The following is a 22,986-nucleotide window of genomic DNA, read 5'->3' on the forward strand; positions in this document are numbered from 1 at the left end:
TCCAGCCCCCATCCCGCCTGCTGCTGGCTGGCTCTCCAGCACATTCACAACCTGCCACACAAACCCACTTGGGATTATTTTGAATTTAAAATCCTATTAGTCTTAAATTAATTGCCTTTTCTTTTGAAGCAGTGGGTTGGAACTGGCGGGCCTGGTTTGTAATTATTAACTGGGGAAAGGCTTGCCCAAAGAAAAGCTGCTTCTCTCCTGCTGGGTTTTGCTCTATAGGCGCGGCCCTTCAGTCCTGCTTTCTTCTTTGGCTTTTATTAACCAGCTCATCCCCTTTCGCTGATTGCCTTTTTATCTGGGAAGGGATGGAGAAGCTTTGAACCCTGGAATTAAATTCTCCTCAGAGCCATGAGGAAGGGGCAAGTTTTGGTTAATTTCACTCTTGGGGAAAGTGGGAAAAGCCCTAATGGGAAATGAAATGTGTTGGCAGGAATGTCAAGGGGTTAATGAAGGTGGAACCACTGCAGCACCTGGGGAGATGATCCCACCTCTAATGCAGCCAGGGCTGGTATACACCAGACCCAGGATCCCTGCTTGCATCATGGGAGAGAGCTTCCCCCAGGAGCAGTATTCTCTGCCTTTTTCTGGCATAAGGACCCTTGGATCCAGCACAAGCCACGGGGAGCCTCAAGCTGTTACTAAAAACAGCTCAGGCACAAATAGCAAGCAAAAATTATGGGTTTTTTTAAAGATTAAATTAGATTCAGGAAATTTCTGACACCAGGGCCTGGTATCCATATACCATTGAATCCAGATAAAGAGGGTTTGCATATCTGGGTCAGGGCTATGTGAAGGCATGGGTCTCCAGACTTCCTGTGCTCATCTGGTGGGATAGTGGCCAGCCTCAGGACACAGGTCAGGATAATGGAGGCACTTCCGCTGTGTCCCTGCTTGTGGTCTCAGATGTGTGAGGAACAGGGGCTGGTCCTAAAGTGCTCAAGGGCACAGTGACTGTGCTGGATTCAGCTAGGTGTGGAACAGCCTGGGGAGGACACCTAGAGAGGTGCTAGTCACATAAGCCAGCTGTTCTGGCTTTTTTCCCATCTTGGGTGGAGCGGAGGTCTGGCTGCTTCAGATCCCATTCTGATGGTACTGCCTGCATGGAACTGGCTCCTGCCAGTTCTTCTTTGCCCAGAAGTGATGGCCAGTGCTGTTCTGCTGGTAATGGGGCTCCATGCTAGTGCCATTCCAGGTTATTCTCACCTCTGGTCCAGGGACACCAGAGGGATTTTGCCATTTCTCTTAGGATTCCGGGGATGTCTCAGGAAACTTCCTTAAACTTTAAGCCTCAGTGACAAGCTGGATCAGCATCAGTCAGCACAGACCACAGCAACCCCAACTGCCCTCAGCTCCATCCCTGGGCAGATAGCATGGTGGGGGGAGAGCAGCCCAGTGAACATGGAAGTAGTGGTCCAGGCTTTTCCATGATTTTTTGATTCCCAATGACAAATCTCTCTTCAAGTCTGTGCATGACTGAAATTCATCTTGGCTTGTGGAAGCTCAGTGAGCCCAGCCAGGGAGGAGGGGCAGGGAGGCTGGGCAGCAAGCAGCCGCTCAGCTCACCCAGCCTGCTTGCCAGATTAGGCAGGAACAGCTCTAGTGACGACAGCTCACGGCCAGGGTGAAACAGGAACTCCAGCTTCACAGACAAAGTTATTTTTGTAGCTGTGTGCAAAGCCCCCACTGGAAAATGTGACATGCTTCTTATCCTCTTGAATTTGCTCACAAAACACTAATTAAGGCATGTAATGAACACAGCAGCATCCATTAATAAAGAATCATTATGGGGATGGATTAGTGAGCTTATCAGAAACAGGTGAAAGTGAGCTGGAAGTCTACTCTGGGCAGCATGTGTGAGTCAAGGCTTTCCCAGCCCTCCATGACAGCATGCCAAGAACCTCTGTGGGATGCACTAGATGGATGGGGTGGACTGGGGGGTGTGCATTTAGGAAGCTCCCCTGCCTCACAGTCTGTTTTAGGAGCTAGATCTTCAACCTTTCTCAAACTGTCCCACTTCCTGGGATGCTACCAGTGGCCTTGGGTCCTGTCCTTTGAGAAGTCACATCCATCTGGTGCAGCAGATAGGACTTGCTGTGGGCAGCATGATCCACCAGGAAGGAAGGAGGTAGGGATCTGGAGCATGGGAAATATTAACTTCTTGGAGCAATAATAGCCTCTCAGACCAGGGGAGCATGGTGTCTATTGTGCCCTTGTTAGCCCTGGACAGCTGCCTGGCTTCTGTCTTACTATTAATACAGAGCTGACTCATGGTCTCTACAGCCCCTCTACTCAGGATTTAGGCTGTGAAGACACTCTCACTGGTTTCACAACCCTTGATCAGGAGATATTTCCATGCAATCCTGTACTGCTGCCTGTGTGATCAGGAGCTGCCTGCTCTCCTGTAAACTGGGGACATGGCAGCCCTTCTTCCAGTCACAGACCCTGGTAGGACCCCCTCCCCCCTCTCTCTGCCAACAGCTCCTACTGTGTTTGCACAGGCCACCAGCAACCTCCGTCCCTTTGCCAAACAGGGCCTCCCATGCTCCCTCTGACTGTCTCCTCCTTTCAGCTCTGAGGTCCCAGTCTACGCACACAACTCTCCCTGTATCCCCAGTTTTCCGATCAGGTGCACCCACACACACCAGTATCTGACATCCTTCCACATTCTCTTTCCTTAGAAATTTCCTATTTCCCACAGGGTTCAGACCCACCTGGGGTGATTCTGGCTGCATGCTCTGATCTTCTGTCCCATGGATGGTTACATGTGGGCTGGAGGTCAAGGATGCCTTCAGGAAAAGGACTAGAAGCCTGCACTTATGGACTTGTTGGGGAAAGCTTTCCCAAAGTCCTGTCTTTCCAGAGACAGGCAAAAAGGAACTGCTTCTTCTTTCACAAGTATCCTTCAGTGTGGAAGCTGGAGCTTCCTAAGCACTTCCCAGGCTACAGGGGCATATGAGGGTGCTGAGGCTGTGGTCCTTGTGGTTGTTCTGGGAGGGAAGCAAAGCAGCAGGTGTTTCTTTTTGGCTCAGGGCATGATGTCCTGTGAAGAGCAGGGGAAGGTGTGAGCCAGCCTCCTGGAAAAGGAAACCAGAGAGGTGAGATTTATCCATGGGCATTATGTGTGGTCTCTACTGAAAACTGGTAATGCAGAAAGGTCATGCATTTAACAGAAAGGATGTTTGGCTGGTGGTTCAGGAATATTCTGTAGATTCTGATGGATTTTTTTGTATACCTGTTAGCGCAGCAGAGGAACTGGGTCTGAGCAGCCTTGCTGCAGACCTGGAGCTGCATCCCAGAAGAGCATGACTTACTCCCAAGCAGGCCACCCCATTTCCTGAGAGGGAGAATGTTCTGGCTTCCTCTGGAGCACCTGGGACAGAGCATTTTGATGGAAGGGCAGTCCAGAGTCCAGCCTGCCAAGCTCAAAGAGCATTTGGACATTGCTGTCAGGCACATGGTGGGATTCTTGGGGTTGTCCTCTGCAGGGCCAGGAACTGGACTCAATGATTCTCATGTGCCCCTTCCAAGTCAGGACATTCTATGGTTCAAGGATGCAACAGTGGCATGTAGAGGGATAGGACTATGCACCCAATGGTAGGACCAGGCTTTCCAGGGTGAGAGAATATTTTGTTGTGAGTATTGAGCCCCCTGCTCTGGTGTCTGGTCTGCAGCTGAATGGGTTACACCTGGACAGATACTTGGCTCTCAAGTGCCAAAAGAATCAGCAATTTCACATGTTTTCACTTACCACCTTTTTGTCTCAGGTGGATCCCTTAAAAGCTAAGCCTAACTCTCCAGTGTGTCTGTGTTTTGGTAACATTGCCAGGTATTGGAAAAAGCAGAACTGTAACAGGTCTCACTGAGGTGTTGCTGTTGGGATAATGCAACGTGCTGGCAGCCTGAAGTCCTCTGCACCATGGAAAGACTAAGGGAACTCCAAGAGAAGTGGGGTGTTTAGTGCCAGAGGCTCCTCTTTTTTGGGAAGGACTTCTCCAGGAAGCACCCCCCAACATCCACCCTACAAGGACCTTCTGAAGCTCACCCAGGGCATGGAGGGCTGGGGCAGAAGCACAATGTGTGAAGATATTATTGTATTGCATTTACTTCCATGTTTCTGAAAGAAAAGCGAAATCTTCTTTTGTTTTGGTGGATATTTACCCCTGCCAGGAAAGCTGTGGCTGGTTGGCAAAACCTTCTCAGGAACTGATTTCATGGCAGATCTCATAAGCAGTGTCTATTTCCCAGCTCAGCCTCTCCAGCTATGCATTCCCACTGGTCATGCTGTGGCTGGAATCTTCAAAGAAGTCTCTACTCCTACTGCATTCCTGTGCCGGCACTCATCTGTGAATTGGCTCCTGCAGACCAGCACAGGGCTGGGCAGGAGGTGCTGGCAGGAGAGGAGGAAATGCCTGCAGTTTTTTTTTACTCCAGACCATCTGCATGTCTTCAGTCCAATGTGCTCTGAAAAGTCTTCCCTGGATGAGAGTGGTGGTCTCCACTCAGTCTAGCTCATGGCATCCTTTTGACTTCTTACTGTGTAAACTGTGATTTGCAGGGGGAACAGAACCTCTCCACAGGATTTCCAAAACCCTTGCTTTTTTGGAACTGAAGTGAGCTGCAGAGCATATTGCTGGAGTGCAGAGCTTGGCCACTATCTCTGTTGCCCTCGGTGCCAGCAGTAAATCTCCATGCACTTCTCCATCCACCTCATCAGAGATGTCTGTCAGAGGTAGATTCTTGGTGGAGCTTCTGCCTGAGCTTCATACTACCAGTTCCTGAGCTCCTCTTTGCAAAATTTGCAAGGATGAAGTTTCCCAGGCAGGGAAGCCAAGGGGAGGGTGAGGAGAAGAGCAGCAGCCTTCATGTTTTACTGACTTGCTTTGGTCTTTCTGGGGGATTTTCCTTTCTCCCTTTTGCTTGTTGTTGCTCTCTTCTCCTGTCTGCTTGTGGTTTGTGATTTCCCCTTAATGTAACCTGAGTAGATTATGTGTTTATCTGTGATTATGCTACATGTTTTGGCTGCCTCCTTGGTTTCTGAGGTTATTTGTGGAGCCTTAGCCCTGGCCACCCCCAGGCTCTTTGGGGTTATGCTACCCTGCACTACAACAGTCTGGTATGGCATGAAAAAGTTTCAGTACCTCATGTTGTCCTGTCCTGAACATGCGTGGGAAATGTCTTGTGGTTACCAGCCTGGTGGGGAAGACCCTAGATTCCTCCCACATTGTAATACATCCTCTGCTGTCTGACGCTGGTTCTTCCTCCTTGTAAACCTCCCTCTTCCTCCAGCAGGCTCTGTTGTTCTCTGCTCAGCCACTCTCCTCCAAAAGATCCTTTCTGCTCAGTCCAAAAAAGACTGTTGTCCTCCTCCCACCCTCCAACCTTGATGTCCCTGCTACAGGGGCTGGTCAGCCCGCCCTGGCAGGCAGCTGCCTGACAGCTCAGTTGTGGGCTGCCCGGCTGTGGGCCCCTGCCACCAGCTAGCTGCTGCCTGCACCCTGCTCACCCCGCTGCCTGCACTCTGCTGCCTGTGTGCACATGCAGGGGCAGGGGCTGTTGCTCCTGCCTGGAGGTACTGGCATCTGGGCAGGGAGTGGTGGGAGCATTCAGAAGGCAATGACACATGTTTTGGTAACATTGCCAATATTGGAAAAAGCAGAACTGTGACAGGTCTCACTGAGGTGTTGCTGTCAGGATAATGCAATGTGCTGGCAGCCTGAAGACTTCTGCACCATTGAAAGAGCTACAGGAACCCTAAGAGGAGTTGGGTGCTTAATCTTTGCACCTTTGATCTTTTAGGTCTTCTTCTACTGGCTGTGACTGTCTTTGGTTCCCAGATCCTGCTGCCCTTGAAGATCCTCTTTTTTTTTCCTCCATGAGGAGGGGATAGAAAAGGTTGTGCTGCCCATCTTGAACTGTTTTTTTTTTTTTTTTTTTTCCTATAGATCTCAAAGGAGCTGCAGTCCAGCAGTTTCTTGGACTCTGTACAACCTCAGTTCCTTAGAGGTGAAGCCAAGCTGTAACCTTTCAAGAATAAAACTCATGGAATATCCTGTGCTGGAAGGTACCCATGAGGATCATTGAATCCAACTCCTGACCCTGCACACACAGGACATCCCAGCATCACCACCCTGTGCCTGACAGCATTGTGCAAATGCTCCTGGAGCTCCGGCAGCCTTGGTCTGTGGCCATTCCCTGGGGAGCCTGTTCAGTGCCCCACTACTCTATTGGGGAAGAAATGAACCAACATCTCTTGCTGAGGCCACCATGGTCTGAAAGATCAGCCAGCAAGCCTCCTTCTGCTTCTACTCTCCTGATAAATTGCTTTCCCTCAGCATCCCATCCTCCAGCCTCTGCTCCATGTTGTACCCCTGGTGGTTATTTCCTTTGCAGCCTTTTAAGGACTTGTGGACTTTCAGATTGGTGAGAAGTTTCATCCTTTTATTTGTGCTTGTGGAGGGCAGGCTGGTCCCACTGCTTAAGGACACCCTGTTTGCCAAAAATACCCTGTATTGCCGTGATCTAAATAAGCAGAGGGAATGCAACCATTGGAAGTTAGAGGGTGACACCACATTGAGGGTGACACCACACTGGAGATCAGAGCTGTTTAGAGGAACACTGCCATGCTCAAGAGGCTGGCAGAAAATTTATGAGGTGTGGGGCAAATGCAGATCCTGGGACGGAATATTCTCCTGCAATGGGAAGCTGGGAAGAACAAATAGGATTCTTTCCCCCATTTTGGCACTTCTACAGAAGAAAGGGGTCTGCAAACTGAGGTGGGTCCAGCTGAGGGCTGCAGAGGTGGTTGGTGGCTGGAGGATGTGATGCCTCAGTGGAAGGACACTGGTTTGCTGCATGTGGAGAAGAGGAGCTTGGTGGGGATTTAACTGCCTGTGGCACTACTAAAGACAAGTTTGCAGAAGAAAAAAAGCCACCTCAGGTGGACAGAGAAACATGGGAACATGTTGCACTGAGAGAAACTCTGATGGGACGTAAGGCAAAATGTCTTCATCCTGGAAGTGTGAAGTACTGGGAAGAGACTCTGAGAGGCTGTGACCAAAAACTCACTATATCCCTGGGGAATTTTGGCACCCTAGACAAAGTCTGGTTCTGAGTCAAGTTTAGCCATGTGTTGAGAAGAGGCATGGGCGAGAGACCTCCAGAGGGTCCATCTAACTTAAATTTTTATATTCATTTCTATAATTAACCATGTAAAATCATTTGTAAATTGCTTCTTCCTGGGTATTTTTTCTTGTACACATGCTGCCTTGCAAATCACAAACTGCAGCTAGAGGCATAACCTGCAGTTTGCCCAGGACATCTGTAATTATTCAAGCATGCATTAACTGAGAGACAGCAGGAAAGTGAGCTGGAGCCAAGGTATTGGTTAGGGGTGTGCCCTATAGCTTAATTCAGCTCCTGAGTTTGTGCCCTCAGGGGTTCTGGAGAAGTTTCTAGATAATAATAGTTTCTACTTTACACTTACTTTAAGTGAATTTCCACATCTTAACAAAAGGAGATCTGGATGGTGGAGGTTTTTTTTGTTTGTTTGTTTCTTTCTTTTTTGTTTTGTTTTGTTGGGTTTTTTCTATTTGGTTGTTTTTTGGTGGGTTTTTTTGTTTTGTTTTGTTTTTTGCACAGTAGGGATTGGAAATAGTACCGTGGGAGCATCAGGAGGCAACAATCTTTCTAATCTGTCCAGTGGTGAAAGAAGGTTGTGCCTATGCACTTCTCTGCTTACTTGGGTGAGATTTCCCCACAGCTGTGAACATGCACAGGGGGACCAGGAGCAAATCTATATAATTTCTTTAGATAAAATGGAGCTCTTATATATTCCATAACCTTCCTGTGACAAACACGGCAATAATGCATCTGGAGTGTCAACTGCAAGTTTGAGTTTATACCATGACAGAATGCTCAAGTCGTATTTGGCTTTTCAGGTGCATCAGCCATACTTCCACCCATGCAAATGTTGCTTTGTCATAATAGGAACATCTGTCTGGCCAATGATACTATTAACTATTACTATTACTATTCTTTGCCTTCAATCTCCAGCTAAACCCACCTCCAAACCTTGGCCAAGGTGCTGGGAGGAGTAGGGTAAGATGCCACTGCTGTCACCTAGGTGGCAGGATGGATGTTGGACTGTGTATCTCAGCCTTGGAGGAAATGTGGAGACAATGTTTTGGCAGGTTGAGAGTGAAATCCCTTGAATCTGCCTGCTCTTGGCTCTCACATACCTAGAAAAAAGGAAGGACTGGTTTGGGGAGGGTCTTCTCAATCTTTAGGTGCAAATGCCCCACGTGTCACTCCCCATCATAAGGTGTATAATCACACTTGTAAATGCTTCCAAATCCCATTAAACCCACTCACCTTTCAGCATTGTCCCTTCTGGGACATGGGGACGAGAGTCCAGGGTGCAGGACCACACAGTGGAGCCTGAGCAGACATGGAAGAGGTTTACATCAAACAGCTCTAGGCCGGGATAAAGAATATGATGTTTTTGACCTGTTAAAGGGACGATCAATTGCACAGTTCTGTCTACCTGTTCCTTGCTCTCCTGTTAAAAATTTTCTTGGTGCTTCCGTGTAACCAGCTCCAGCTCATGGGATGAATGCAAACAGACAGCACTGGGGGTGAAATCTCTAGGTGAAAATGAGACTGCTTCTTGTGAGCTATTTGGAGCATTTTCCTTTGGCCCTGCAGGGCTCCTAGTCTCTCAGACCTGACTTGAAAATGGCGATGGACATAGAGTGGCTTTGTGACCATTCCCAGACAGTGGGAGAACTCCCATCCTTGACCAAATTCGAGCAGGGGTTGGGATCTGATCAGAGCGAAGCTGCTCACTTGCACGGGGTGAGCACCCTGTGTGCATCAGAGGTAGTGGTGCATTCATTATTAAGCACTGCCAGGCAAGGAACATAGGAAACAAGGAGGAGGCAGTGTCAGGCTGGTTTGATACCACCTTCCCTAAGACCTGGCTGCAGTTGGTGCCTGCATCGCTACAGGGTTGGAGAAGCTACCACTGGAGTGGAGGAGGATATGGGGACAGCAGCACCTTCCCAGCCCCCCTGGGGCTGCATTATCCACTGTGCTTACTTGGCAGGCCTGTGTCTCTGGAGCTTGAGGGGTGCCAGGGTGGCACCCCTCCAAATTGGTGCCATCCTGGCACCAATCCAAAGTTATATCCAAAGCAGCCTATAAATGATGTTCAGTGTTGCAAACATAAGCCATTAAGTCCTCAGAGTTGCAAAGATTGGAGGCTCTGATTTGTCCATTTGGCATTCCTGTCTTCAAGCTTTGTCTTATCACAAAATATGTGTGTGTTTTTTATGAAACCTGTGATTCCAGATTACTATAGGGCTCCAGAGGCTGAGTTTTTAAGAGCACCTACTGTACTTTAGGTGTAACAGGCACTGAGGATAAATTTCTCAGTGTTAAACCACTCCCTGTGGTTGCTGTCAAACTTGTCCCGGGGCTGTAAAAAGCAATCACTCTATTGAAACCATCTTAAGTTGTTCCCAGTGAAAGGTGCTGGGCTAATTCAATTAAAGGCCTAGCACAGATGGATTTAGGAGCTGGGCTGGAGAATGAAAGAAGTCAGAGAAACAGAAAGATCCCTGTGGAGGCAGGGAGTGGTGCTCCCTGGGCTCTAAGTCCATCGTCTAATTGCTCTCTGCTTTGAATCAAAGGGACAAAGGCTGCCCCTTGCCTTCCACTCCCATCATGACCTTTTCCTGGACGGAGGTTTGGGGGTACCCTCTCTGTGTGTGCAAGGAGAGAGCTTCTTAACTCCCCTTTGGTCTCAAAGGATTTCTCCTAATCCTGACCTCTCCCTGTGCTGCTCAGACGCTGCTGTGGAGGAGCAGGGTGTTAGTGCCAGCTCTAATCCCACCTCACTGCTCTCCGCTCCTCAGGGGGCACTCACCCCCTTCTCAGTCCCTGTGTTTGGTATTGAAAGGCTTGCAAAAACCTTTGGAGATCAGTTCAAGAGCCACATTCCTCAGGACACAGACCACTCCCTGGGAGCCAGATTGCAGTGGTGAGGATGGTGCTCTCCCAGAAACCCCGCTCAGATGCTGAGGTGATCACGGTCTACAGCAAGCACCAGGGCTTGCTGGTAGGGGAGCTGGACCCCCTGTTTTCTTCTTGGAAAGCTCCGATGAAGTGCTTCCAGCTCCTCCTGTGGGATTTTGTCCCATGAGCAGCAGAGTCCTGGCAGGGTGGTTTCATCTGGCTGAGAATGCTCTGCCACCAGATTTATGTCTCATGCTGCTGAGGCTGCTATTGGCAGACACAGCTTCTTGCACACAAAAGTGTTTTCTCCCCTGCAAAGCCTGGCAAAGAATGTGCTTTGCTGAGGAACAGGAAGCACAGATCAAAGTGACTGTCTGTCCACGGACTTTTCTGTCATTTTTCATGTGGGTAATTGCTGTCTATTGATGTGTGAAGCCCTGAGCAGCATTTTCCATGAGAGGACAGGCTGGCTGTGCTGTCAGGTGACTACTTAGGCTAATCCAAGGATACCCAGAGGAAAAACTAGGGACATATGTCACCATGCATGTGATGGCTGGAAACACTGGAGAAATGTAGTGTCAGGGCTGCAGGATGGTGGAAAATGGGATAGAGGGTGTTTTCTCCATGGTTTCCTCACAGTTCTTTCTGCCTGCAGTGTCTCAGGCTGGAAAGCAGAGAGGTGAATTCATGGGCAAGCAGAGTCTTTTATAGGGAAGCAACTACAAGACCATGAATGACCAGGTATAAGCTGGGCAGGGAACGGAGTAGCACTGTGGCCTTCATGCAGGGGACTGATGGAAAAGGGGACTCGCAGCATGTCCCCAGGTTGGGATCACAAGTGCAGTCCTACTGGTTTTAGTGACTGCAATGGGGAGCAGGGATGAGGTCACCCTGTGAACCAGGGCTACTCAGCTCCATCCTCCTACCTGTGAGCTGCTATTCTGGTCAGGCCCAAGACTGGACACAAGGTACTGTGTGAAGTATTTTTCATGCATATGCAATGGCGTCCTTCAGCTGGCAGAGCTGCATCTGCTGGTCCCTAACAGGCATGGCTGGGTGACAGACAGAACCTCTGCTCATCTCTGCTGCTGTAACATAGGTGGCTGTGAAAGAGGAAGGTACTCAGAGGTTTGAAAGCTGCCTTTTGGGCAGCTGGGGAGCCCGTGAACAGGGTGTATATGCCAGCCTGAATGCTACCCAAGTCCTGCAGTGATGCCTGCAAGCCCTAAGACTTTGTTCAGGAAGCCAGAATTAGTAGTGATGGGAAGGAAACACTGTGGTCTGCACTGCAGTGGAGACTGCAGTATCTTTTGCAAGGGGTGTGGAGAGATAATAATTGTCTGGATTCACATGGCTTGAGCTGTTTGCTCACTGCAGTTCCTTTCATTTTCATCAAAGGACAAGCTTCCACTATCAGTCTATCCCAGAGCATCTCATGAAATCCCAAGGCGTTATCAGACCTACTAGGAAAGAACAGGGGCTGCAACGTGAGGATTCCTCCTGATCTAAGACACTCCTCCAGGACAGGATAGCTCGGGAACATTTCGGGAATGCTGCAAACTCTAAGTGATGCTGCGGAGCTGAGTCAACCCTAAATGAATTCATGCGGTCAGTGTCAGGTTGTGGCTGGATATAAGTCAGGGAATCACACTCGGCACATCTGGTGGCCAAAAGCTCTTTGTCTCTTCTTGTCTGGGCCAGGGAAGGCTGCAGAGATGAGGTTTCTGAGGTGCTCTGAGCTGCTCAGTTGGGAGTGTGAAGCTGCAAAGTAGTTTTTCTGCTGCCAGCCGTGCTTCACTCAAAGACCTCAGATTGGGCGCTGAGGAGATGGGGGCATTTTGGACTTGGGCCATACCAGCACATTCAGCTGCAGATGGTTACAGGAACAGATAACGGGTCCTGCAGAAATTCCAGGAAGTCTGATCACCCTGGAACATAGATCCTATTCATATAGCCTGCAACCTGAGAACAGCTCTTCGGAGCTGGGATTAGTAAAAGTATTTGGCTTCACCTGCCCTACTCCTAGGGAGCTGGTGGGCCAGTGCTAAACCCCTATCCATGGGGAAGGAGAGGAAGGGTTTTCTGCAGGCTAATGTTGGTCCTGGCATGGGGAAAACTCACTTTGCTGGGGTAATAGCCATGGAGAGGTGTGAGCAGAGGCTGCACCTGGATAATTCCCTGCCTGGATCCCTGAGGGCTAAGAAATCCATAGGTGATGGGTCACGTGCACACCTTGCACACCCAGACTCGTCTGCAGGGTGAGCCGTGTGCATAGGTGTGCTCTTGCCTTACCCCCCTGAAATATCGCAGGCTGCATGGTGGGATAGGGTGAACAGACTGGCCCCTGGAGCAGAAGAATTGCTGAAATCTGCACCTGGAAATTGTCCTTTTCTTTTTTGAGGTGTATCCTGCTCCCTCAGACTAGGTAGAGACCTGTTTCTACCCTGGATGGGATGGCACCAGGTCCCACAGCCTATCCAAGGAGATGATGTGGCTCTTTTCTCAAGGGAGGGGTTTTAGGCATCCCAGCAGTGATGCTGCCTGGGCAGGGTGATGCCCTATGCCCACCACTGGAAGAGGTGATCACAGGTGAGTGGGAAACCCTTGCCTGTCTCTGGAGTTTGCAGCACTGCCTCCCAGGAAAAGAGACAAGAAATTGCCTGGTGCCAAGGAGTTAAGTGGGAAAGTTTAAAAACTAGCTGATAAACTGTACAGAAAATCACCAGAGCATATGGAGCTCACCATGGCTGGAGCCAAGTTAGGTGTTCAGTGGGCTCCGCTGTCTAAATTTCTGTCCCAGAAGGAAATGTAAATATGATACCAGGTTTTTGAAATAAACACCTTGGAAACTAAAGGTCACCGAGCAAAGTATCAATATTATAATCAAAACTTGTATTAATAGACATGTGCGTATTCACCTGGAAGAAGGTTGTGATGACTGCTTGCTGCAGAGGTGGTGCATCTCCAGGGCAGCAAGCTGAAGGAAAAAACATATGTAAATCAGGGAGAGTCACTTAGAAAAGTGTCCTTGGTTTTCCAAAAGCTCCATCACTAAAAGGTCTCATTTTGTCACAGCCTGAGCAAGAAGGGAATTTTGTAAGTTAGAGCAGGTGAAGAAGCTGATTTGCCAAGGGGAAATGTCAGCAGGTGTAAATCCAGCTACAGGAAGGGTCTTTCTACTGTGTGTAACTAAACAGTAGCACTCACTGACATGCAGGGCTGATAAAAGCCAGGTGCATTAAAGGCTCTGGAAAGCAAGCAGATAAAGCCATGGGGGACAAATTAATCCAATATCCACAGTCTGTCAGCTGGGAGGTATCCAAAACACAGCTGGGACACACATTTCAGTTTCTGTGATTTGTGCTGACCTATGTCACGTCCCATTGGTTGTGAGGAGGAAGTGGGATGAGTGACCTCAATTTTTCTTTGTGCCCCATAACTCCACCAGTTGTATTTTGACATTACTTCGGCTTTTCTTGGCAGTTGTTTCTCAAAGACCCATTTTGCTTATGGCTGACCTCAAGGCTGGATGCAGAGACATCCTTGTGCTGTTGGAGTGCTCCTGAATGCTGCTGGGGCTGGGGCAGACTGTGGGGCAGGGTAGGGCATGCACATGAGGAAGTGAAGGGAGCTGGATTGTGTGATGCTGAGGGTGCCTCTGGAAGAGCTCAGCAATGACAGTCCAGTGGCTCAGGCCCTGAACACCTGGGGTTCCAATGGAGGTGAGGAAGGACTCCCAGGAAGATGGATGCCCCTTGAGCCCTGGAAGTGCTGCTGCCCCAGCAGTTTCTTCTCTGGCAAACTCTGATGGACAGCACTGGCCTTGGCAAAACCTGAGGCCACACCAGGTTGATAACAGTATTGGGGAGATGGCTGTAGGGTCAGAATATCAGGCCCAGACCCTGCTATACCAGGAGGGCTTCCGGACCCTCAAAACCAGCCGTCAGAGACGTGCTCAGATGAATGGCAGGTGCTGGAGAAGACATGCATTCAGGCCAGGCCAGGGAGCCACGTATTTGGGGAGGGATAAGCCTTTAGATCAGTTGTTAGACAAAGGTGGGCAGGCCTGAATGTTTTGCTCCCGCAGACAACCATGTAGTGCAGTTGGCCTGAGGGCAGCAGCTGCATTAATCCTGACCCGTTCTTTATCTAAGGCTCTGTCTGAAAAACACCCCAGTATGTGCCTTGCACACCCTCCTGAGCTATTTGTTCCCTGTTCTGTGCAAGGTAGAGACTGTGGCACATAGGGACAGCTCTGATGCACTGGTCTGTCCTTCTGCTAGGAACTTGCTGTAGGATTGTGGTAGTGCATCTCCTACTCCAAACTCAGATCTATGGCTAAACCCAGGACAGGGCTTTGAAAGTGGGATAGTCAGCCTTTTGCTCAGAGAAGCAGTGTTCCACCAGGTCCCCAAGTCACTTGTTCCTATATTTTATTGCTTTCCCTGCTGCTAAGCATGTGTGTCTGCTGCATCTGTTCTTTGCAGAACCAAAACCCACTTGCTCTCAAACACTTCCTTGCATGTGAGCAGTTGGGCCACACCTTGAGCACCTCTCTAATAACCCAAAGCTGCTGCTGCTTCTTGCTTGGAGGCAGCTTTTCTAGACCTTGACTTGTGCTTGTGCCCTCTCCTTCATTTCCTCCATTTGCCAACAAATTCATTGAAGTGCCAACAATGGAGCTGTGCCCATATGGCAGCAATGGGCTTGCTCCTCACATGCTCAGGGATAGGCTGCTTCTCCTCTATTCACTGTCCCTCTGCTAAAGCCACTAAGACTGTTTGCCACACAAGCTCTCCTTTGTCCTGGAAGATTATGCTCAGCTCAAGTTGTTTCCACAATTGCCTAAGACCCTTTTAGTGCTGCTGCTTTCCAAGAGAAAAGACCTGGCCTTGTACATGTGACCCCTAGCCATCCTTCCCTGAGTTATCTAGCCACGTTCAATGCACAGCCCTTGTAAGCCCAGCTTTCCATTGAGTCCAGAGCAGTGGGGAACATACCTGCTAGTGACACAGTTTGTAACTCCCTCACCTTTTGATACTGCACAGGACCATAAATACAATATACCCTTACCATCTGGGCTGGCAAGCTCAGGAGGGATGAGTGTTGGTTTGAATGACCAGGTTGGTAACAATATTTAACAAACAGTGCAGTAAAGGGGATGTATTCCAGCCCTGCAGAAAGTCCAATGTTGCTGTGTGGGGTGTGGATTATTCAGTGTCAGAAAGGATGGAGGAGAACCAGGCTGGGGAAAAAGTACTGAGTATGTTCTGAGATGTGGACTAGGAGCAGATGGCTATCCCAGTCCAAGAGCTGGCCAGCATCAGGAAGGCTGGTATCTTGGAGGACTGAGTATTTTGTTTCTTCAGACCTCTATGTTTCTCCATCACACCAAAGTAGTCACTAGGATGGAGTTACTCACAAGCACTCTGGGTCTGAGTCACTGACCATTTCACATGAGCAATTTGCACCAACGATAAATTATGTTACCTGGGCACAGATGTGGAGAGTGCCATGTACATGTGCTGATACTGAGCCACTGAATAGTGGCTCAATGAGCTCTGAGTTTTGGCAAGTTGGAAGCTGCTGCTTCTCTATCCACATCTGGGGAAGCCTCTGCCTCCAGGCAGGCTGTTCCAATGAGACCTGCCCATGCCAATGAGAAGGCAAAGGCTTTATACATCACCCACTCCATCTAGTGTTCTCCAAGTGGGGAACACTTGTTTGGTGGTCTCAGTGTTCCCAGTTTGGACACCACCTTAGCCAAACTACAGGATAAACCTCTGTGACCACTGGAAAGCAGGATCTTTGCCTGCCTTGATGTAATCTGTCCTCTTAAAACCAGAGTCAGCTAGGGGTAAGCTGATCTGTCTCTGTCCCCCCAGGTTGTCACTCTGGATGGACTCTATGGACAGCGGCAGTCTGCACCAAGCCTTGGCTAACTTTATAAACCCACTGTGCAGCACCATTTCACTTTGGGATAACCTGGGATCCTGCCAGGGGACTGAAGGTCAGGGACCAGGGTCTTATCAAATGAGCACTTTATCATTGTGTGATGAGAGCTTTCCCCTGCTACCAGAGTCTTCTCTGACTATAAACTCCTTAGAACTAGGCAAGGAGCTGCCATCCTCTCCACACAGCCAGTCTCAGGCTGTCCATACTGGGCTGATAAGGAGTTTTCAGCTGCTTGATGGAGGCTTGGACCAGAGATGGAACAGAAGGAAGCACAGACCTAGGAGCCAGAGGAATGGGTGACTGCAAGGCTGGACATTTTGGTTTTGAGGGATAAGGTCCAGCTTTGTTCAGAGTTCTTCATTCTGGCAGCACCAGCCAGTGACTGGCGCAGTACATTTTCCTTTAAGATCTTGAAAGCTTCAGGCAGAATCTCCTGGAGCAGGCTGACATGTAGACAACTGGGATCTTGCACTTTGATTTGGACAGTTTCAAAGTGTCCGTACTTAAGTGATTAAGTTTTACTGTAGCAAGGAGCAATTCACCAGGAGCTAAGAACCAGGTGTTGATCCTGGACTCTCTTCATGATACCCTTTCTTGCTCCTCATTTGGGTATTAGGTGCTAATGGGCTGAATTAATGGCTCCTCCAACCCTGGCACCAAAGGAAAGTTCCAGGTTTCCCAATCCTCTTTGCCAGGTGCTAGAAATCACCATCTTTTCCTTCCTTCATGATCCCTTCATGGCCCTGGGCTCAGTGCCATGAAGCTCTGCACCTTTCTGCTACCAAGGGGCTGCAAAGCATCCACATCTACGCAAAATCCTCAGCACAGCTGGGACAGATGCTGATCCTGGATCCCAAAGTACCTTTGGGTGAGAATGAATTAACTTTCCTGGTGAATGCTGAGCAGGTACTGCCTAGACAATTGACCACAAATATTCAATTACAATTTGAAATGCATTTGTGCCAACCTGCTCTCTTAAGAATGCACTTTCATAGGCAAACACTCAGGAAAACCACATTTTAAGCTCAATTGCTCCCTGAAAATGAATTTCAGAATCATTTAAGTAACCACTAGTGGGTGGAACTGGAATCTGGCACCCAAGACAGAATCTTCAAAAGGCAGAGTTCCCTTCCTGGAATGGATAAGTGGGTCAAACAGCTCATCTTGCCTGGTCTTCAACCCTTGCTCCTCATCCTCTTTTGTGCCATAGAATGGAAAGGCTCATACCTGAGATGAATCCATTTCTTGGGTTTCTCTGTCCTTTTTGGATGTGTTTCTGCTTCTGTGTTGTCCTAAACATGTGTACTTATGATAACACAAGGAGCACTGGGCCAGATGCAGGCAGGATCCGTCCAAGTTGCTGCCTCTAGCTGGAGGCTTATCCTCTCAGATATGGACGCACTTCTTGCTTGTCAGTCCCTCCAGCCTGGTGCCTTTCTGTGCCCTGGCACCCTGGGTAAGCCTTGGTCACCCAGTGCTCAAAACCTTCCCAGGGTGGCTGCCTATGGGACTTACTCCATGTCATGGCTGATGGGGCATTTCCCTGAATGGAAAGACTCAGAGCCAAGCCCGGCCTTTGCCTTGCAGAGCTAGCTCTGCCAGTGGGGGGAGCGTGACCTTGTGACTCCCACAAATCCCAAATTAATTAATCCTGGGGACACTGGGGCAGCATGAACAGCCTGTTTGATTTCTCTGCAGTTTTTTCCCGGAGCTCAAAGGGATTAGTGCAGGCGGGAACAGGGAAATATAACAAGGGGCTCAGCTTTCAGCTCCTGCTCCCAGCCAGCAGACTTCTGTTCTTACCAGAGATATTAACAGCAGTAATCCACACTGTCTCTGAGCATTATCTGTGTGCGACATCCTCTTCCTCTGCCCCTTGCCTTCGCATGTATGCTTCCATGCTCAGCTCACTAGTGTGTGTTTATGTCGTGCCTGATGAACTTGCACCACCCTTGCTTCTCCATAACTCATCTCCCTATATTCTATGGTATATGCGATGCCCCACACAGAGCCCACCCAAATTACTATGGGGCCATGCACTTCTTGCATATCTGTCCCTATAGCCCAACACATTTTATGTACAACCCACTGATGCCCTCTCACATGCACATGAATACCCCTTTGGGCTTGAGCATGTCTGCATCCGTTTCCCATGCATGTACATTTCACTCATATAAACTCACATGGGCTCACACTTTGCTCATCACAGTCTCATCACCCTCCCTCACATGATCTGCACCAAATTCTATCTCAGTTCTGCATGACCAGCCTGCTCATGCTGTAGTCTGTGGGCTCACACCATTTCTCTCAGGCCTTTCTTCCATGACTCCTTGTGGAGACTGTTGGGCCTGCTGGTCTCCAGGGACAACTACACTATGAGACTGGTGTTCCTGTTCCAACCCTTTATTAAAAGGAGTTTTGTTACAGCTTGAGCAGGTACCAATTGCAAGGACCCTTTTGGGCTTGGTATTGTCTCAGTACAAAGAAGCCTTTGATGGAAATGGGTGAGCTGAAGCCATCTGCTTCCACCAACAGATCCATGAGAGTTGTGGTTTGTCTCACCTTTTAGAACCTGTGGGGTAGCTGTGAGCAGAGGGCATCCCTGTGAACCAGCAGGCTTGGGCATCTCTGGGATCACTTTGGGTCACTTGACTGAATCGCCAGCTCCAGTGCCTGGCCATGGCTGCTAAGGTTCCAGATAACAGAGAGGTGAGGATGGATGGATTGAGTGTCCCCTGAGCACTATTCATGCTTTGTATCCAGTGCTTCACCATCCAGACAGGAAGATGTGAAGACCCAGAGAGTCCTGAGCACAGTCACAGTTAGGATAAGGGAAGCAGAAAAGTGTGGAGTAGACAAAAGTAAAGGGATTTTGTCAAAACATGAATCACAGGAGGGTGAGAGGTGTCCCCTGACTGGGCAGGGAGGAATGACCTGCTGCTAACTCAGAACAGATCCACAGAAGATCTCACTATTGTGCCTGCTGCTATTAACCAACAGCATCTGACATGTGCAAACACAATATCCTCTTCTCCAGGACAGAAGGGCAGAAATCAGTGAGAGATAATTAGAACCCTCGTAAGAATGATCAAATTCCTTAAAATGTGGTTTTCCTGAGTGTTTGCCTATGAAAGTGCATTCTTAAGAGAGCAGGTTGGCACAAATGCATTTCAAATTGTAATTGAATATTTGTGGTCAATTGTCTAGGCAGTACCTGCTCAGCATTCACCAGGAAAGTTAATTCATTCTCACCCAAAGGTACTTTGGGATCCAGGATCAGCATCTGTCCCAGCTGTGCTGAGGATTTTGCGTAGATGTGGATGCTTTGCAGCCCCTTGGTAGCAGAAAGGTGCAGAGCTTCATGGCACTGAGCCCAGGGCCATGAAGGGATCATGAAGGAAGGAAAAGATGGTGATTTCTAGCACCTGGCAAAGAGGATTGGGAAACCTGGAACTTTCCTTTGGTGCCAGGGTTGGAGGAGCCATTAATTCAGCCCATTAGCACCTAATACCCAAATGAGGAGCAAGAAAGGGTATCATGAAGAGAGTCCAGGATCAACACCTGGTCCTTAGCTCCTAGTGAACACACAGTGTCTATCTAGAACTCTTCAATGCTGGGCTGGAGCTGATGCCTGGACTGAAAGCATTGCGCTGCCCACCTTTAGTGCTGGTCATGAACATCATGTCTTTGTGCTGCAACATGAAGCTCCTGGGCTGACCTTAATTTTTTTTTTTTTTTCCAGGGGCTGAGTGGAGGGTTGCCCACCTGCTTTCTCTTGGACATTTCCAGAAGAGGGAGTTGGAGGGAAGACTTGTTATGCCCAAGCAGCTATGTCATTGTTGAGTACCGGGTGGGGAGTGACTGGAGGTGATGGACGCAGTTGCAGAATGGAGATAGTAAAACTGCATCCTGAGAAACAAATGGATGCATGTGGGGGCCTACCTAATGAACTCGAGACTGATGAGAAGCTGCTGCAGAGGTGGCACCACCAACTTCCTAAAGGAAAAAGTCCCCACCTAGGAAGTTTTATTTCAATGCTTTTCTCTTCAGGGAAAAAAAATAGGAAAAAAAAAAAAAAAAAGAAGGAATTTTTCTTGTCTCAAACATCAGTGGAATTTACAGGATAAGGCTGAAAGTCCAGTTTCAAACTCAGCTTTTCTGGTTGCATTTCAAAGTCTTTCTTTTGAAACTGGAAATAGGAAGTTTATTCTCTTTCATCTCAATTTGCTGCTGAGGGCAGTGAGATGATTCATGTCCTGGAGTCTGGCTTTACTGCCTGCATTTTACTTCCCCTTTGTTTTCTCCAACTGTAGGAAAGTTATCGAGTAGGAATAGGAGCACTAAAATCATGACACCATGTCACCTGATGACTTGTCCAGCAATGATGAAATTTCAACTGGAAAAGAACCAAGAAAGAGGAGAGATGAATGAACCAGTGATTTATTAGAAATAAACTTCTTAGAGGCCAGAATTTGCATTTTCATTCATCTTGAATAAAAATAACTTTTCTTATTTGTTTCACATCAAACTTTGCTTCTTCATTTTTCTAATAGAAATGATCTCACTTTAATATTTTGGCAGGATTTTCCTGTGTATTTTTTCTCCTTGGAACTGCACTAATGCAGGGCAGTAAAAGATGACGGATTGGTGAGCTGAGTGGGTGCTGAAAGGGCTGAAACTGCTGCTCTATAGCTGCAAAACTCACTTGGACATGGAACCAGTGGAACCTCCTCTAAGGTTTTGCCAGGCGAGGGCTATGAGACGGTTGGAGCACCTGGTGCTGCCTGCACTGCCTGATGCAAAACCTTCCCAAGGAGTTCTGTGGTGAAGCATTTTAAAACAGGACCCATTTCCCTAGCCAAGAGGGAGACTAGGAGCAATGGTTCATAGAAAACAAGTATTCCCATCACCCCCCAGCCAGTGGAGATTGGAACAGCTGCAGTTTTCCTAGGAATTTTCATGGATACTTAGTGCCGCAGGGCGGCAAGAAAGGGTTAAAGTGTTTTCAGTTACGAAGTGCACAACAAACAAAGGGGATGTGGTAATCCCTTCTGCCACAGAGTGAAAAGTTCACTTGATATGCTACTTTACACTGATTCTCACAGACTCTGGGATTAAACCGGACACAGTCTGACGTCCAGGTTTTCTAGTAAAGGGCTCCAGCTCAGCCTGCCACATTCACTTCATATTTGGGAACATATTCTCTGAAAATCCTGCTGACAGATGAAGAGCAGGAAGACAGCCAGTTTCCCATGGAACAATAACTCCATGCAAACCACATCTCCTGGCACCCAACCTGGCCTTGCTGGGGCGGCGGCTGGGGATGTTGGCTGGAGCATCATCTCTGGGTCCCTGCCAGGTGCAGTCTGCCAGGATTGTCCTTCTGGTCCATGTCAAGAGTTTTGCTTTTATGCTCTGTCTCCCTGCCAGGCTTTGGGGCTGTGCCACACTAATGAGTTACCTGCCAGTTACTGAACTTTGGCTGAGCTCAGGGACAGAGGATGTCGGAGGCCAGCATTGGGATGGAAAGGACAAGGCAGGATGCCTTGTGCCATGGTTAGGCTGGGATGCTGAGTGAGCTGTTCTCCCTGAATGCCCTTGGCCTTGCTTATTTTCACACTTCTATGTCTTAAAAGGTTCTTGCAGAGTGGTCTCATGTGTAGGGACAACTAACATAACTTCCCCGGTTGCAAATCTCTGTCACTGCTGCCTGGTCCACAACAATTCAATGGCCAGTCGCACATGAGTACAATTAGAACATTTGTTTCTCTGGGATGTTTGAGCTAGTTGGAAAAAAATTGACACTCTGACTGTTGGGGAAGGAAGATTCCTTTGAGCTACACACAGACCTTGGCCCTTCAGGTGTTCTGGGTTTCACACTTCATCTGCATGGCAGGGTCAACCCTGCTTCACCTTTGTTGGGAGATGTTGCAGTGGTGTTTCCAAATTCATTGCTCTTTTTTTTTTTTTTTTTTTCAGATGAAACACTGAAAATTTTCTCTGAAACCAGATGTTTTAATGAAAATAACTCATTCAGGTGAAAATCTGATTGCATCTTGAAAACCTCCCTTCGGTGCATGATTTCTGACCAGTTTTTCTATATAAGCTATTCAAGGAACAAGGTGCAAAAATTTCCTCTTGTTCAGTCCTTCAGCTATTTCCCTGCTTTGGGGCACCACTATTAGATCCTCTGCCAGATTCTGTCCCAGTGGGTGTGAGAGTAGGAGAGAAGCATGGTACACATGCCAAGGGGATGCCACACAAAATCCCAACATAGGCCTGCTTACTCCACTGTTCCCAGCCGCTCCTTGGAGCAAATACTTTGGGTTTGAAAACAAGAAGAACAAAGAGAAAGGTTTCATGGAGATATGTTTATCAAAGGCTGCAGCCTGCAGGGTTGTTGTGACCATCAATGGTGGTCATGCAGAGGATGAGTCAGGGCAGCCATATTTGGGGAAAAAAAAAAAGGAAAAAAAAAAAAAAAAAGTCACCTTTCCCCTTCAGAGATGTCCAGAAGGATTTTGCTCCAACATCTCTGGGGCTGAGATGAAGCTTAAAATTCAGTTCAAGTCACAGCAGTGGTCCCAGTGTTACCCAGTGCTCTTTTACATTCACCTCTGGGTATCAGGGGGAAGAGTACCTCCTGTTCTGACCCTTCAGCTCTGAATGGAGAGATCCTTAAACTGTTCACTCCTCTCTTTCTAGACCATTGCAGTGTACAGCAGTTGGAGATGATTCCTGGGGGTATCCAGAATGTCACTCTCTATGAACCAGGAAAGGACCGTGATCTGGATGAGACACCAGAGCACTGTGGGTATGTTAAGTCCAGAAGGGTGGGATTGGATGTGGAGAAGCTCTCAGCCTGCAAGAACCACAGACCTGGGAACTCCTGAGCCATGCACAGGACAGTCCCCATGGTCTGCTGCAGTTATTTGCATCCTCATTTCCCATCCCCTCACCCCAAGGCTTGGCTGATGCTGCAACTCAGCCCATCCAAAACAACAGGAC

The 22,986-nt window shown here is 48.5% G+C and overlaps 1 long non-coding RNA gene across 1 annotated transcript; it reads left to right on the forward strand.

Annotated features, from left to right (window-relative positions):
• Nucleotides 1–5,949: 5,949 nt before the first annotated feature.
• On the forward strand, nucleotides 5,950–20,506 carry LOC132337873 (uncharacterized). The gene is made up of 2 exons (XR_009489289.1): nucleotides 5,950–6,070; nucleotides 19,721–20,506. It is a non-coding gene; the product is annotated as an uncharacterized LOC132337873 (long non-coding RNA).
• The last annotated feature ends 2,480 nt before the right edge of the window (nucleotides 20,507–22,986 follow it).

Source organism: Haemorhous mexicanus, chromosome 23, assembly GCF_027477595.1.
Source record: "Haemorhous mexicanus isolate bHaeMex1 chromosome 23, bHaeMex1.pri, whole genome shotgun sequence".
NCBI classification, from domain to species: Eukaryota; Metazoa; Chordata; class Aves; order Passeriformes; family Fringillidae; genus Haemorhous; species Haemorhous mexicanus.